Raw genomic sequence first — 13,603 nt, 5'->3', positions numbered from 1 at the left:
AAACAGGGTCAACGGCACAGTGGGATATATCTTGAGCCTGAACCGGGCCGGTCAAGTCCACACAGTGGGGAGGGGAGACAACGATCTTTTTTTATATTTGTTTAAAATAGAATTAGGTAAGTAGGAACACGGAATTGAGAGAAAAATGCATTGCCACCATCAACGAAGATGACGGGAATTGCGTACACGTGTCAATGATCGGTAGGATAGTTAAGTCAACAAAGTCTTCAACAAACAAAAACACTTCGAAAATGGAGACCTGGATTTGGGAGGAATTTACTAATTTTTTATTATAATTGGATTTGATAATATAATCTATTGTGTTACATGTATCAATTAATATATAAATTAGTGTTGGTATATTAATTAATATATCAATTGGTACATATAATATTATTCTATAACAATAATGTTTAAGACTCCCTTTTCCTCACCCCTTTTGACCCCCTCTCAATATGATCGGCCAATTTTTCTTTTCTTTTTTTTTATTTTTCCTTCTCCTCCAATCACCACCCGCCACGTGTGTGTGTGGAGATGGTGGGGGTGGTGATCGGAGGGAGTCTCAATCATGACCCATTCTATAATCTATTACATTTACATTGGTTGTTTGGGAGGAGAGGTCATTGGTTGGTTAAGAGATAACGTCTATATTTATTGTAATTAGTAAAAGAGATAACGTCTATATTTATTGTAATTAGTAAAAGGGATAGGGTCTACGATTTTATATTGAGTGATTGAAAAATATGAAAAGATAAATTTGTGATTGGTTTAAGGTATAATTACGTGATGTCCCAAGACTAACTAATAATTTTTAGTTTGGAAGATAGTAAGAAGCCTATGCATTTATGATTGGTGAAAAACTTTTTTTGATTAAAATAAATAATAAAGACAAAAAAAAATTAAAATAATTAATAAGGTAAAATATTACATTCTATATATTAATTATTATTTTTTTCTCACAGCTATCTATTTAATTAAAAAAATAAAAATTATTTCAAATAAAAAAATTTTTAATTTATAAAATAGCGAAATAAAATAACTCAAGTTGTTAAGTTTCTAAGCGAGATCGAATTGTCTTTGAGCATGTGACTATGAATGCATCACTCAGCGGTAGTGTTACATGTATTAATTAGTGTACATATTAGTATACTAACTAGTGTTATGATATCATTATTGACCATATTTATTATACCAGTTACAAATGTCCAAAATCATACAAATGATGTCATATCATCTATTAGTACACTAGTGTGCATATTAATTGGTATATATAGCATTATTCTATCACCCGTGTTATACATGGGATAAAATAATATATTATTTATTAAAAATACAATAATTATATTTAATTTTTTTATATTTTATCTCTCTTAAATAAAATTTTATATATAAGTTTAAAGATTTTGTATCAAATATTCATTTATTATAACATATACTACAGATAGATTAAAATTATTATATTGACAATTAATAATTAAAATTATGCTTTGTTATAAAAAGATGACATAATTCTAATATTTCACTGTTTTAGAATAAAAATATATGAATTTTAAAAAATTGTCATATTAGTTTTTGAAAGGAAAATAATTAAAGAAATTTTAAAAACTTAATAAGTAAGAAATCATCATCGTAACATATAAAACCGCTAAAATCATAATTAAACCAGCAAATCATTCAAACTAAAAATGTTTTAGTTTAATCAATTAGGTCAAAAAACCAATCAGATTACACAAAAATTAATTAGTTATAAGAGTTTCAAAATCTCATACAAAATTATTGTTAAAATCAAAACCTCTATTTGAGATTATAAAATAAAAGTTATATAAAAGCTAACCAATCGAGATTTTCTTAATTGTTTAAATTAAGAAAATAAAAAAAAATAGTATAAGATATTGATCATAAGGCTTCTCACTAAAAATCTTCTTTTTCTTGGGAGCATAAGATTCACTTTATATAAATGAAACAATTCAATTTTTCCTTTTTTTCTTGATGTAGGATTGTAAAATAAAAATTAAATAGAAACTAGTCAATGAGAATTTTTTTTAATTGTTTAAAATTAAGAAAATTCATTAATTTATATAAATGGGAGTATAAGATTTACTTTATATAAGTGAAACAACTCATGTTTTTCTTTCTTTTTTCGATGTGAGATTGTGATTATTTTAAAGTTAAATATTATGACAGTTTCAAAATATTATACAAAATTATTTTTAAAATCAAAACCTCTATGTAAAATTATAAAATAAAATTTTTATGAAAACTAAACAATGGAGATTTTCTTAATTGTTTAAAATTAAGAAAATCAAAAAAAAATTAGGATGAGATATTTATCATAGTGTTTTTCACTAAAAATCTCACTTTGCTTATATAAATTGGAGCATAAGATTCACTTTTTCCTTCTTTTTTCCTGGTATGAGATTGTAAAATAAAAGTTAAATGGAAACTAGTCAATGGAGATTTTCTTAATTGTTTAAAATTAATAAAATTCAATAATTTATATAAATTGAAGCATAAAATTCACTTTATATAAGTGAAACAATTCAATTTTTTTTTTCCCAATGTAAGATTGTAAAATAAAAGGTAAATGGAAGTTAGCCAATAAAATTTTTTTTAATTGTTTAAAATTAAGAAAATTCAAAAATTTTAGAATTAGGATTTGAAACTTCTATAAGGCTTCTCCCTCCCTTTATAAGATTCACTTTATATAAATGAAATAACTTACTTTTTCCTTCTTTTCCTAATGTGGGATTGTAAAATAAAAATTAACAATTGTTTGGGCAAGAAGTTTATTTTTAATCAAACAATCTCAATTATTTAGTTTATTTCGAATCAAACAAATGTAACTAATATATTTTGATAAAACCGCTAAAATCACGATTAAACCAACAAATCATTCAAACAAAAAACAATTTTGCTTAATCAGTTAGGTCAAAAGACCAACCAACTTATACAAAAATTAATTAATTAATTAAAATTTTTAAATTTTATTTTACTAAAATTTAAACTGCCACTAAATATGGAAAACAATTTATTAATTTAAATTTAAAATTGACACTATATAAATTTAAAATTATAATAATCTATCCCATGATTTATAAGTTTTAAATACAAATTTAAAATTATCATAATTATCTCATTATTTTTGTATTAAGGAGCAGGAAGAGTGATGTTGAGATTATCAACATATCTATATAGGTTACAAAAGAATACTTTTAAGGAGAGATATTATGAGAGTTTCAAAATCACATACAAAATTATTTTTAAAATCAAAACCTCTATGTGGAATTGTAAAATAAAAGTTAAATAGAAATTAGGATTTTCTTAATTAAATGCAAAAGTATGCCGTAAAAAATGTATTGTTTAAAATTAAGAAAATTAAAAAAAATTAGTGTGAGACATTAACCATAAGATTTCTCACTAAAAATCTCCTTTTACTTATATAAATGCGAGTATAAGATTCACTTTATGTAAGTGAAACAATTCACTTTTTCTTTTTTTTTCTTGATGTGAGATTGTAAAATAACAGGTAAATGGAAGTTAACCAATGAGAATTTTCTTAATTATTTAAAATTTAAAAAAAAATCAATAAATTTTGAATGATGATTTAGAGCTCCTAAAAGATTTTTTCTTAAAAATCTCTTTTTCCTTATATAATACTAGCATATCACCCGTGCTATGCACGGATTGTATTTACAATTATCTATATATGTGAATTGAGATTTTTAAATGTTTTTTTTTTTTTTTGTTAAATGTCTTATTTTTTTCCTTTTTTATATTATGTTAAAGTTTAATATTTTGATAATAATCATATGTGTTGGACTTTTCAAGGAATTAAAAGTAATTTTTTTATTATATTATATTAAAGTTTAATATTTTGATAATAATCATATGTGTTGGACTTTTCAAAAAAAAAATTTATGCTTGTTCTTAATGCATTAAAGTGTTATTATGAGGGATAATAATCATATGTGTTGGGACTTTTCAAGGAATTCATATGTGTTGGATTTCAAAGAATTTTTTTTTATGTTTGTTCTTAATGCATTAAAGTGTTATTATGATGGTAAGACTTGGGAGTTGGGAGAATTTAATAAATGCTAAGATTTTTGAAAAAAAAAATCAAAAAATCAAGAAATTTAGATTGGGAGATTGGAACTCCCACAAGGCTTAGGGTTAAAAACCTCATTTTACTTAATATATAGTATAGATACTAGTGGTAATCCGTACTATGCACGAGGCTTTATAAATTTAAAAAAAAAAATAATCATTATAATTATCTTGAGGTAATTTAATATTTTGTCTTGTGGTATACATGAAATTTATAAGTTAACTTTTGTATTTATAACTTTTTAAATTATTAGTTTAAAAAAATTACAAAATATCTATATATATAAATCTATTCAGTACAATTTTGAAAATTTATATTAAAAAAAAAGTTTAACTTGATTAAATGAATTATGGCATATCTCTTCTTGTTATGAAAATATACAAATTTAAAAGTTATAATTAAGACAAATATAAAATTTTATAATTAAATGTGAAATGAAGTGATATTTAACAATAATTAATACGATATTTTTGTATTAAGAAGCAGTAAGAGTGACGTTGAAATTATAAAAATATCTATATAGGTTACAAAAGAATACTTTTAAGGAGAGATATTATAAGAGTTTCAAAACATCATACACAATTATTTTTAAAATCAAAACATCTATATGCGATTGTAAAATAAAAGTTAAATGGAAGCTAACCAATAAGGATTTTCTTAATTGTTTAAAATTAAGAAAATCAAAAAAATTAGTATGAGATATTGAATGGGAGTATAAAATTTACTTTATGTAAATGAAATAATTCACTTTTTCTTTATTTTGTCGATGTGGGATTATTAAATAAAAGGTAAATGAAAGTTAGCCAATAAGAATTTTCTTAATTATTTAAAATTAAAAAAATTAAATAATTTTAGAATGGGGATTTGGAGCTCCAAGAAGATTTCTTTTTAAAAATCTCCCTTTCTTTATATAATATATAGATATAGCTTATTTTGGAAAGTGGATTTTTTTTCTTAATTTATTGATTTTTTTTTAAATATATAAAAAAATAGAGAGGTGATATGATCTAAATAAGTGAATAAATTGATTTTTTTTTTTTTTTTTTGCCTTTCCAAAATGCGAGACTTGGGTCAATATTTTTTTTCATTTATTTACTAATTGACATTTTATATTATTTTTAAAAATTCAATAAAAAATATTTTTATAATTTAGATCAATAATAATATTATACTTACTACAGTTTTATGATATTATATTTTATAGGGTAAATTACATTTACCTCCCCTGAGGTTTCTGACAAATACAGGGACCTCCCCTGTGGTTTGAATAATTACAGTAACACCCTCTACTTTACCTGACAATCTCAAAATTCCCCCAAAAGTTGACAGCCGTTTAAACCCCTAACAGACCCTGCCTATGTCATCAAATGTAAACAATAAAATGCCCATAATACCCTCAACCCATCTATGTATAGCAAATGCTAGAGTCTCCAGCTTCACTTCGGTAAATCCAAGTGGAAGAGAAAAATTTAGAGAGGCAACCAAAACTAAAGAACAACAAAAAGAAGAAAGGGCCAAGCACAACACAGGTATGTTCCCAGTCACATTAACTATTTAAAAAAAAAATTTGCATATGAAAATGCATTATAACTATGCCCATTATTGAGAAATGAAGCACAAGCACAACACATGTTCCCAGTCACATTAACTATTTAAAAAAAAAAAAATTGCATCTGAAAATACATTATAACTATGATCCATTATTGAGAAATGAAGCACAAGCACAACACATATGTTCCCAATCACATTAACTATTTAAAAAAAAAAAAAATTGCATCTGAAAATGCATTATAACTATGATCTATTATTGAGAAATGAAGCACAAACACAAGTATGTCCCATGAATATATGTCCTGAAAATGCATTATAACTATGATCCATTATTGAGAAATGAAACACAAAAACAGGTATGTTCCATCAATATATGTCCTGAAAATGCATTATAACTCTCACATTTCATGAATGTAGGTTCACTGGATGGATATATCATCATCAAGTAATGGAGGAGGGGTGATGAAATATAGAAGCAAGATCTGTTACTGTGGGAGCAAAGCAACAATTAAAGTCACTGAATCTGAAAAAAAACATAGGCAAATTGTATTATTTATGCCCAAATGGGAAATGCGGATTCTGGGAGTGGTGCAAACCAGTAAACTCATCTGTTGGAGGAGAAATGATGATGGAAGACACTCAAACAACTGTTAACAGACACACTTTATCCTATGAAAAAGAAAGTCCTGCAATGAATTTAATAAACCAAATGGGGGCTATGCAAACAAGGATGCAAGTACTTGAAGCAAACATGGGGTTTATAAAGATGATAATGATCATGAATTTTGTGATGTGTTTGATTTCCCTAATGGTTGCTCTAAAAATGTAATGGTAATGATTCACCTAATGTTTTGTAATGGCCCTGTAATGGCCCTTTTGTAATGGCCCTTATGTAAGGTTTTGTAATATTTGGTAATAGACCTTATGTTTGTAATGCAATATGTTTTGTAATGGACCATATATAAATATGATGAAGTTATTTCAGCATTATGTAAATATGCACATTTCATTTGAATAACATAATGACCTGTAAACATAATCTAAACAGCAAGTAAAACCATTCCATAAATATACACCTGTTTAATTACATCATGATTGTTGTAAAATATGTTCAAGTAGTTTACTTACATCATTCCTATCAGATATGTTCAGTTACATCATCAGTTATAAAATACTTCATGGCCACTACAAAAAAACAAAAATGGCCACATCATCATATTGCTATTCTTAGCATTGCATGTCCATTACAAAAATACAAAAAAGTGGAACATGATCCTCACTAACTATACAGTCAAGCAACATATATTTTATACCTTCAACCTATGTTAATCCTTGTACCCAAAATATCAACAACTTAGCTAAGTCATCTGCAAAAAAAGTCAAACAAACAAACAAACAAACAAATAAATTGATGTTGTCTGACCTATGTCACAAACAAACAAATATCAACAACTTAGCTAATTTCATTGTAACTTCATAAGTAAGTTCATAACTAACATGATGTTGTGTGACCTGTGTCACACATTCAGCAGGCATTGGGGGGGTCCCTCTTGGAATATCCTAAATTGAAAACCAAAGTAAGGTAATAAATATGCATATCAATATCATAAATTGATAGAAAACAAATAAAAATCACAAATGAAAAGGCAAAACAAATACAAAAAACTTACTTGTGCATGGTTGGCCTTGCTATTGCCTCTCACTTATGCATGGTTGGCCTTGCCCTTGCCTCTCCCACTTGAACTTCCCTTCCCAGCTGAACTTCCTCTTGTAGTTGTATTTCCCCTCCCAGTTGAACTGTCCCTCCCACTTGAGTTGCCTCTACCACTTGCATTACCCCTCTTAGCTGAACTACCTCTCCCACTTGAATTGTCTCTACCTCTGCCCCTACTCACAGATCTGCCACTGCCCCTACCAGCAGTTTTGGCACTGCCTCTACCACTGGATGTGCCATCAGTTTTGCCACTGCTTCTACCACTGGATGTGCCACTACCCCTACCAGCAGCAGATGCTTCACCCCTGACTGGACCTCTTTGGCAAGTTCTCTTGTTGTGTCCAAATTGCATGCACCATTTGCATCTCAAGGTACTAGACCTTTTGGTCTGACTTGTTCCAGCTGGTGGCTCATGAGTAGCCCTCTTTCTTGAAGTCCTTGGCCTTCCTGGCAATCTTTTTAGTGGTGGGGGTTGTAAAGGGTCCCCAGGTATAAGTGTCCACATGCTATGGTGTAAGATGGGATGTATCATTCCACCATTGGCTCTCAAGTAAGTTGCCTTAGAATAGTAGGGGTGGACAAAATCTTCTATGTTTAACCTACTGTGAGAAATTGCAGCCACAGCATGCTTGCATGGAAGACCAGATATTTCCCACTGTTTACATACACAAGTCATTGCCCCAATATGGACAATGTGATTAACCCCCTCATTATCCTTCACCTCATACTCATTGCCTCCTGCATACTCCACTGTGCAAGTCCTTGACCATTTCAGTGTGACCTCAAGCTGTTTCTTTACATTCAATGTGACATTAGATTTCCATTGCATTGCCTTTTGGTACCTCATCTGAAACTTACCCATCAACTTGCACCTTATGCCCTCTAACATAGTTAAAATTGGCTGACTTCTCAAATTTCCTAACCAATTGTTGAAGGACTCTGTCATGTTATTTGTGATGTGATCACTTCTAATCCTACCATCAAATGCATGCCTAGACCTTCCTTCAACTGGAACCTTCTGCAACCAAATGCAAGCATCATTGTTCAGGTCCTTAATGGCTTGCATAGCCTTATCATACTCCATCTGATTGTAAGCCCTTGCTGCTCTCCAAAATTGCTTCCTCAAAATTAAACCCGGAAATTTGGCTCTGAAATTGTTATATAGGTGCATGCAACATCTTCTATGAGTTGCCTCCGGTATAATGTCACTCACAATCTTATCAAGGCCCTGCATATAAAAACAATGAAACATTACTAAGCATTACAAGTTTAAAATTAGAGAATCATTCGTAATTATGTAAGTAAAGTAGTTGTTGAATATATCAGTAAAGTACCTTTTGTTGATCAGACATGATGGTCCATGGTCTAGAAGGTAGTGCATCTTCTATGATTGTTCTCAAGTTGTGCAAGAAAAAAGACCAACTGTCCTTGCATTCACCCTCTACTATTGCCAATGCCAATGGAAACAAGCCATTATTTCCATCCAAGGCAACTGCTGAAATTAAAACACCACCATAGGGACCCTTCAAGTGACAACCATCTACCCCTATGAATGGCCTACATCCATTAATGAACCCTGCTTTCATTGCATCAAATGATATGAAAATTCTTTGGAACAATGGATATTGAGGAATGGTAAGGTCTGGTTGTTCTCCATCTTCTGAGACTGGGGTAGAGGGTATGTCATAATTTATGATAACCAAGCTGCCAGGGTTTGTTTTGTTGATTTGACTAGCATATGTTGGCAACAACACATATTGGCTCCCATGATCACCCTCCAGCTCCTCCTTGCACCTTCTTTTGGCTCTATACAGTTGCATTCTTGAAGCCTCAATCCCAAACATTTTATTCAGTTTCATTTGCATGGTATCTAAGCCCATGTGTGGATTGTCCTTAAAACTTTCAACAATTTTTTTAGCAATCCAAGCTGATGTAGCTTCAGTGTTTGTGTTCATCCTGCTACATGTGTGAGTAGGTACTAAGGTTTTAATCTTGTAGGTGATCCCATCTGGAAGTGGAGATGCATGAATTCTCCAAGGGCAGCCCTCAGCAGCACAATGGGCTGTTACTCTAGACTTCTCATTTTTGTCTCTTACTATCTTGAAACTAGTTTGCACTGTATAGTCCCTTAATGTAGCCCTAAAAGTATTCACTTCTGGAAAAATCATCCCTTCTTCCAACACAACTTCTCCATCTTGATTCATATATGGCTCTTTCCCATTGTAGGTACCATCATACTTCATGCCTGGAAACCTCATCTCTTCATCATCTAGACAGTCTGCTTTATCATCATAATCATCATCAGTAGTAGAATATGGCACTTCATCATCACCAGATTGGTAATCACTAAGTTCAGCATCATTACTTGAGCACTCATTATCATCATCATCACTCAAAATCTCATTGGCATCTGATTGGTTTTCATCCTCAGCAGTTGCATTCCAATCCCTATCCTCATCACTAAACCCATAAACATTGTCCTGATGGTACTCTTCATCTACATCTATAGTATGGTAGTCTTGCTCTACATCTACAGCATCTACTCCATGATTTTCATTTCCAACATTACTTTTATGTCCACCATCACTCATTCCAATAGAATATTCTATGTTTACATACAAGTTAATTGTTTTACTCCTTCCTTGCACATAAAACATGTCTAGCACATCAAGATCATTTTCTACTAATCTCCTTCTGTCAGTACCAGGCATATCACAATGCAATGTGATTGTTATTGCTTCACTACAAGAAATGTGAGACAGGACTGTTGCAATTACATCCTTCAAGGCATCAATGTAGCAATACATATTTGGGTCCACATCAAACACTCTTCCCACTTTTCCTTTGTAGTTGATGATTAAATCAAAATAAGGAAATGCAGCCATACTGTAATCATAATGATGTACCAATTATAAAATAAAATAAGCAAGCCCATACAATGACAAATTGACAAGAAAAAGAAGAAAAATGATGTAAAAATTAACTCAGTACTCAACAATTAACTGAAGAAAATATGCAAATCAATTAACTCAGTACTCAACAATTAACTGAAGAAAATATGCAAATCAATTAACTCAGTACTCAACAATTAACTAATATTAAACAATCATAAGTAAAACCCAACAAATCAGAAATTCATTCTAAACATACATCTCCTGAATAACACCCAGAAAATCATAAATTCATAAATTTTCAACAAATTCCTTCTTTTCGAATAAGAAATTTTGCAAATCAAATAAAAGCCCTGAACATTGCAAATCAAATAAAAGCCCTAAACATACATCTCATAAATAAAATAAAAAAAATCAGAAATTTATATTAAATCCCTACATTACACTATTATTATAGTAATATTCAACAAATTCCTTTTTTCCAGTCAGAAATTTTGCAAATAAAATATAAACTCTAAATATCTATTTTCAAAGAAAACCATTTTCACATACATTTCATCAAATCAAACACAGAATACAAACAAATTTGTAAGAAAAAAGATGGAAAAAAATATTCGAAAATCATCAACACACATTTTAAAACACTATTCGAAGCTTACAGAGTTCGAAATCTTACCTGGAAGCCGTAACAGCAACTTCTCACCGATGAAACTCTTTTACATTGTGTACTGGCAACGACGATTGGTTCAAAACCTCAAGCTTTTTCGTCTTCTTCACAATCGACGATCGGTTCACGACGATCGCCTCCCTCTCTCTTTTCTTTCTCTGAACAATTCGATTTGTATTGTGAATGTATTGATTAGGGATTTTGTGAACAAAGGGCTTTTTGGTCTTTTTGCAAGAAAAAGCAAGGGTCACATGGTCATTTTCTATTGGATACTAACGTCGCTTGGGCAAAATAGACGAAATGGGGGAATTTTGAGATTGTCAGGTAAAGTAGGGGGTGTTACTGTAATTATTCAAACCACAGGGGAGGTCCCTGTATTTGTCAGAAACCTCAGGGGAGGTAAATGTAATTTACCCTATTTTATATTATTTATCAATGCGATATTAATATGATAAGTCTCACTACAAATATATATTTTCAATATAATTTTTTTTTTTTTTTGAGGTTGGTAAGACAGAGATAGAAAAAATAAAATTATGATTGCATTAAAGCAACTCTAATATTTCTTTCTTCTCACATATGAATTAAATGTCCCGGGGGGGCGTTTGGTAAAGCAACTCTAATATTTCTTTCTTCTCACATATGAATTAAATGTCTTGTAAAAAATAACAAAGTTGAAACTTGAGCTACATTTGACATCATTTTTATCATGCTAACAAATTAAATCATGATGGTGTTCCAAAAAAAAAAAAAAAAACAAATTAAATCATGATCACATCACAGGTTACTTTATGGCAAAAACATTCAATGGCAAAAAATTAATAAGTTATTTATATCAAAGTAATATGTGAATTGTGTGACTAAAAAATAAATTTTTTACTTGGTAACAAGCTCAAAAAAAATTCACATTGTCATTTTAGTCTTTGCTATTAAAATTACTCTTAGACTTCGTTTAGAATATGTTATTTTAGTAATTTTTTAATTTTTTATGAAAAGATATGTAGAAAAGTAAAATGATATGATAACTTAGAGTGACTTTTTAATTTTTTGACTAAAATAGTTTCTCTCCAAACAAAACCTTAGACCAATTAACCATTAATTTAAAGGTAAGTTACACTAATCTACCTGACATTTTTAAAGAATATAACAAGTCACATAATTTTAGTATAATTATACTAGGTTCACTTGGGATTTAAGTCGTACAACATTTAGGCCAAGTTTGGCATGTCTAAAAAAAGATAAAAAATCAAAAAGTTACTCAAAAAATTAAAAAGTTATCACTATTTACAAAAAAAAATTAATCTTACACACAAAATTACAACTCATCAATCTGACCTGTTTAGATCTGTGCTGCGTTTTTAAAAAAAAATTGCACAGTTGGGGTGTAATTTTAACACACTGTTGTTCAGCCTGTAGGGGCCCATTACAGGTCCCGTTTTGATAATCTAAACCGTTTAATGTGTAGAACTCGTCGAGTACTATATGTCTGTAAAAAATCACATTAATCAGATATCGATAACTACATGATCAAATCAATTTTGTATAAAAAAATGGATGGTGTTATAATTAATGGTTGAAAAAAAACAAATCTGATCAGATAACTATCGATATCCGATCAACGTAATTTTTTACAGGCATATAGTACTCGACGAGTTCTACACATTGAACCGTTTAGATTATCAAAACGGGACCCATGATGGTCCCTACGAGCCGAACAACACCGTCCAGTGCAATGCCCAAAAAGTAGACAATTACTTCTTAGCATTCAACCTGCGCAGATAGGACAACCGTACAACTCACACTCCTAATCTTCTCCTACACACTAATTTATACAATTTTTTAATACATATTTTTTCATAAAAAGTCAAAAAGTTAACCTAAATAACCATATTTTTTTCCTCAACTTTTTAGTCAAGAAAGTCAAAAAATGCACTTATTTAGGACAACCCAAACAACCCCTTAATCATATTTTTGTCAATAATTATATGGAAAAATAGTATTGTCATATATTTTATACTTAAAACATATTTATTTATTTTTTTAAGACGGGATAATCATGGAAGAGGGGTTGTTGTTGTGCTAAGGGCACAACAGTAACTGTTGCACCTCAATTTGAGATTTATTTTATAATCCAAACTGTTCATTTATAAAACTCGTCGAGTACTTCAAGCATGTAAAAAATCATATTAATCGGATATCGGTGATTATGTGATTGGATTACATTTTTCATAAAAAATAAACAATCTATTTTTCTTTTACAATAGTATAAAAAATATACAATCTGATCATGTAGCTACCGATATCCGATCAATATAATTTTTGATATATGAAGTATTCAACAAACTCTACAAAATGAACGGTTCAGATCATAAAAATAAGTTTATAATAAGCCTCAAATAGAGGCACAACAGTGATTGTTGCGCACTAAGAGCACAATAACAACCCCCTTCCAATATTACTACTAGGTATGCCTGTGCCTGAAGGCACGGTGACTATTAATATATGAAAATGTAATTGAATATAGAATTATTGGGTTAAAATGTAATTTATTTAATTTGTTGGGAAAAAAAAATTGAGGTGAAAATATAAATAAATGATCTGTATGGTTTTGAATTTTCAAATGAATTTTATAATTAGATTTTTTAAAAGAGTTTGGAGTATTATAGTATGATGAC

This window comes from Camellia sinensis, chromosome 8, assembly GCF_055761805.1.
Source record: "Camellia sinensis isolate YWXY chromosome 8, ASM5576180v1, whole genome shotgun sequence".
Taxonomy (NCBI): domain Eukaryota; kingdom Viridiplantae; phylum Streptophyta; class Magnoliopsida; order Ericales; family Theaceae; genus Camellia; species Camellia sinensis.
The sequence above is the reverse complement of the archived record's forward strand: the minus strand, read 5'-3'. Positions refer to the sequence as shown.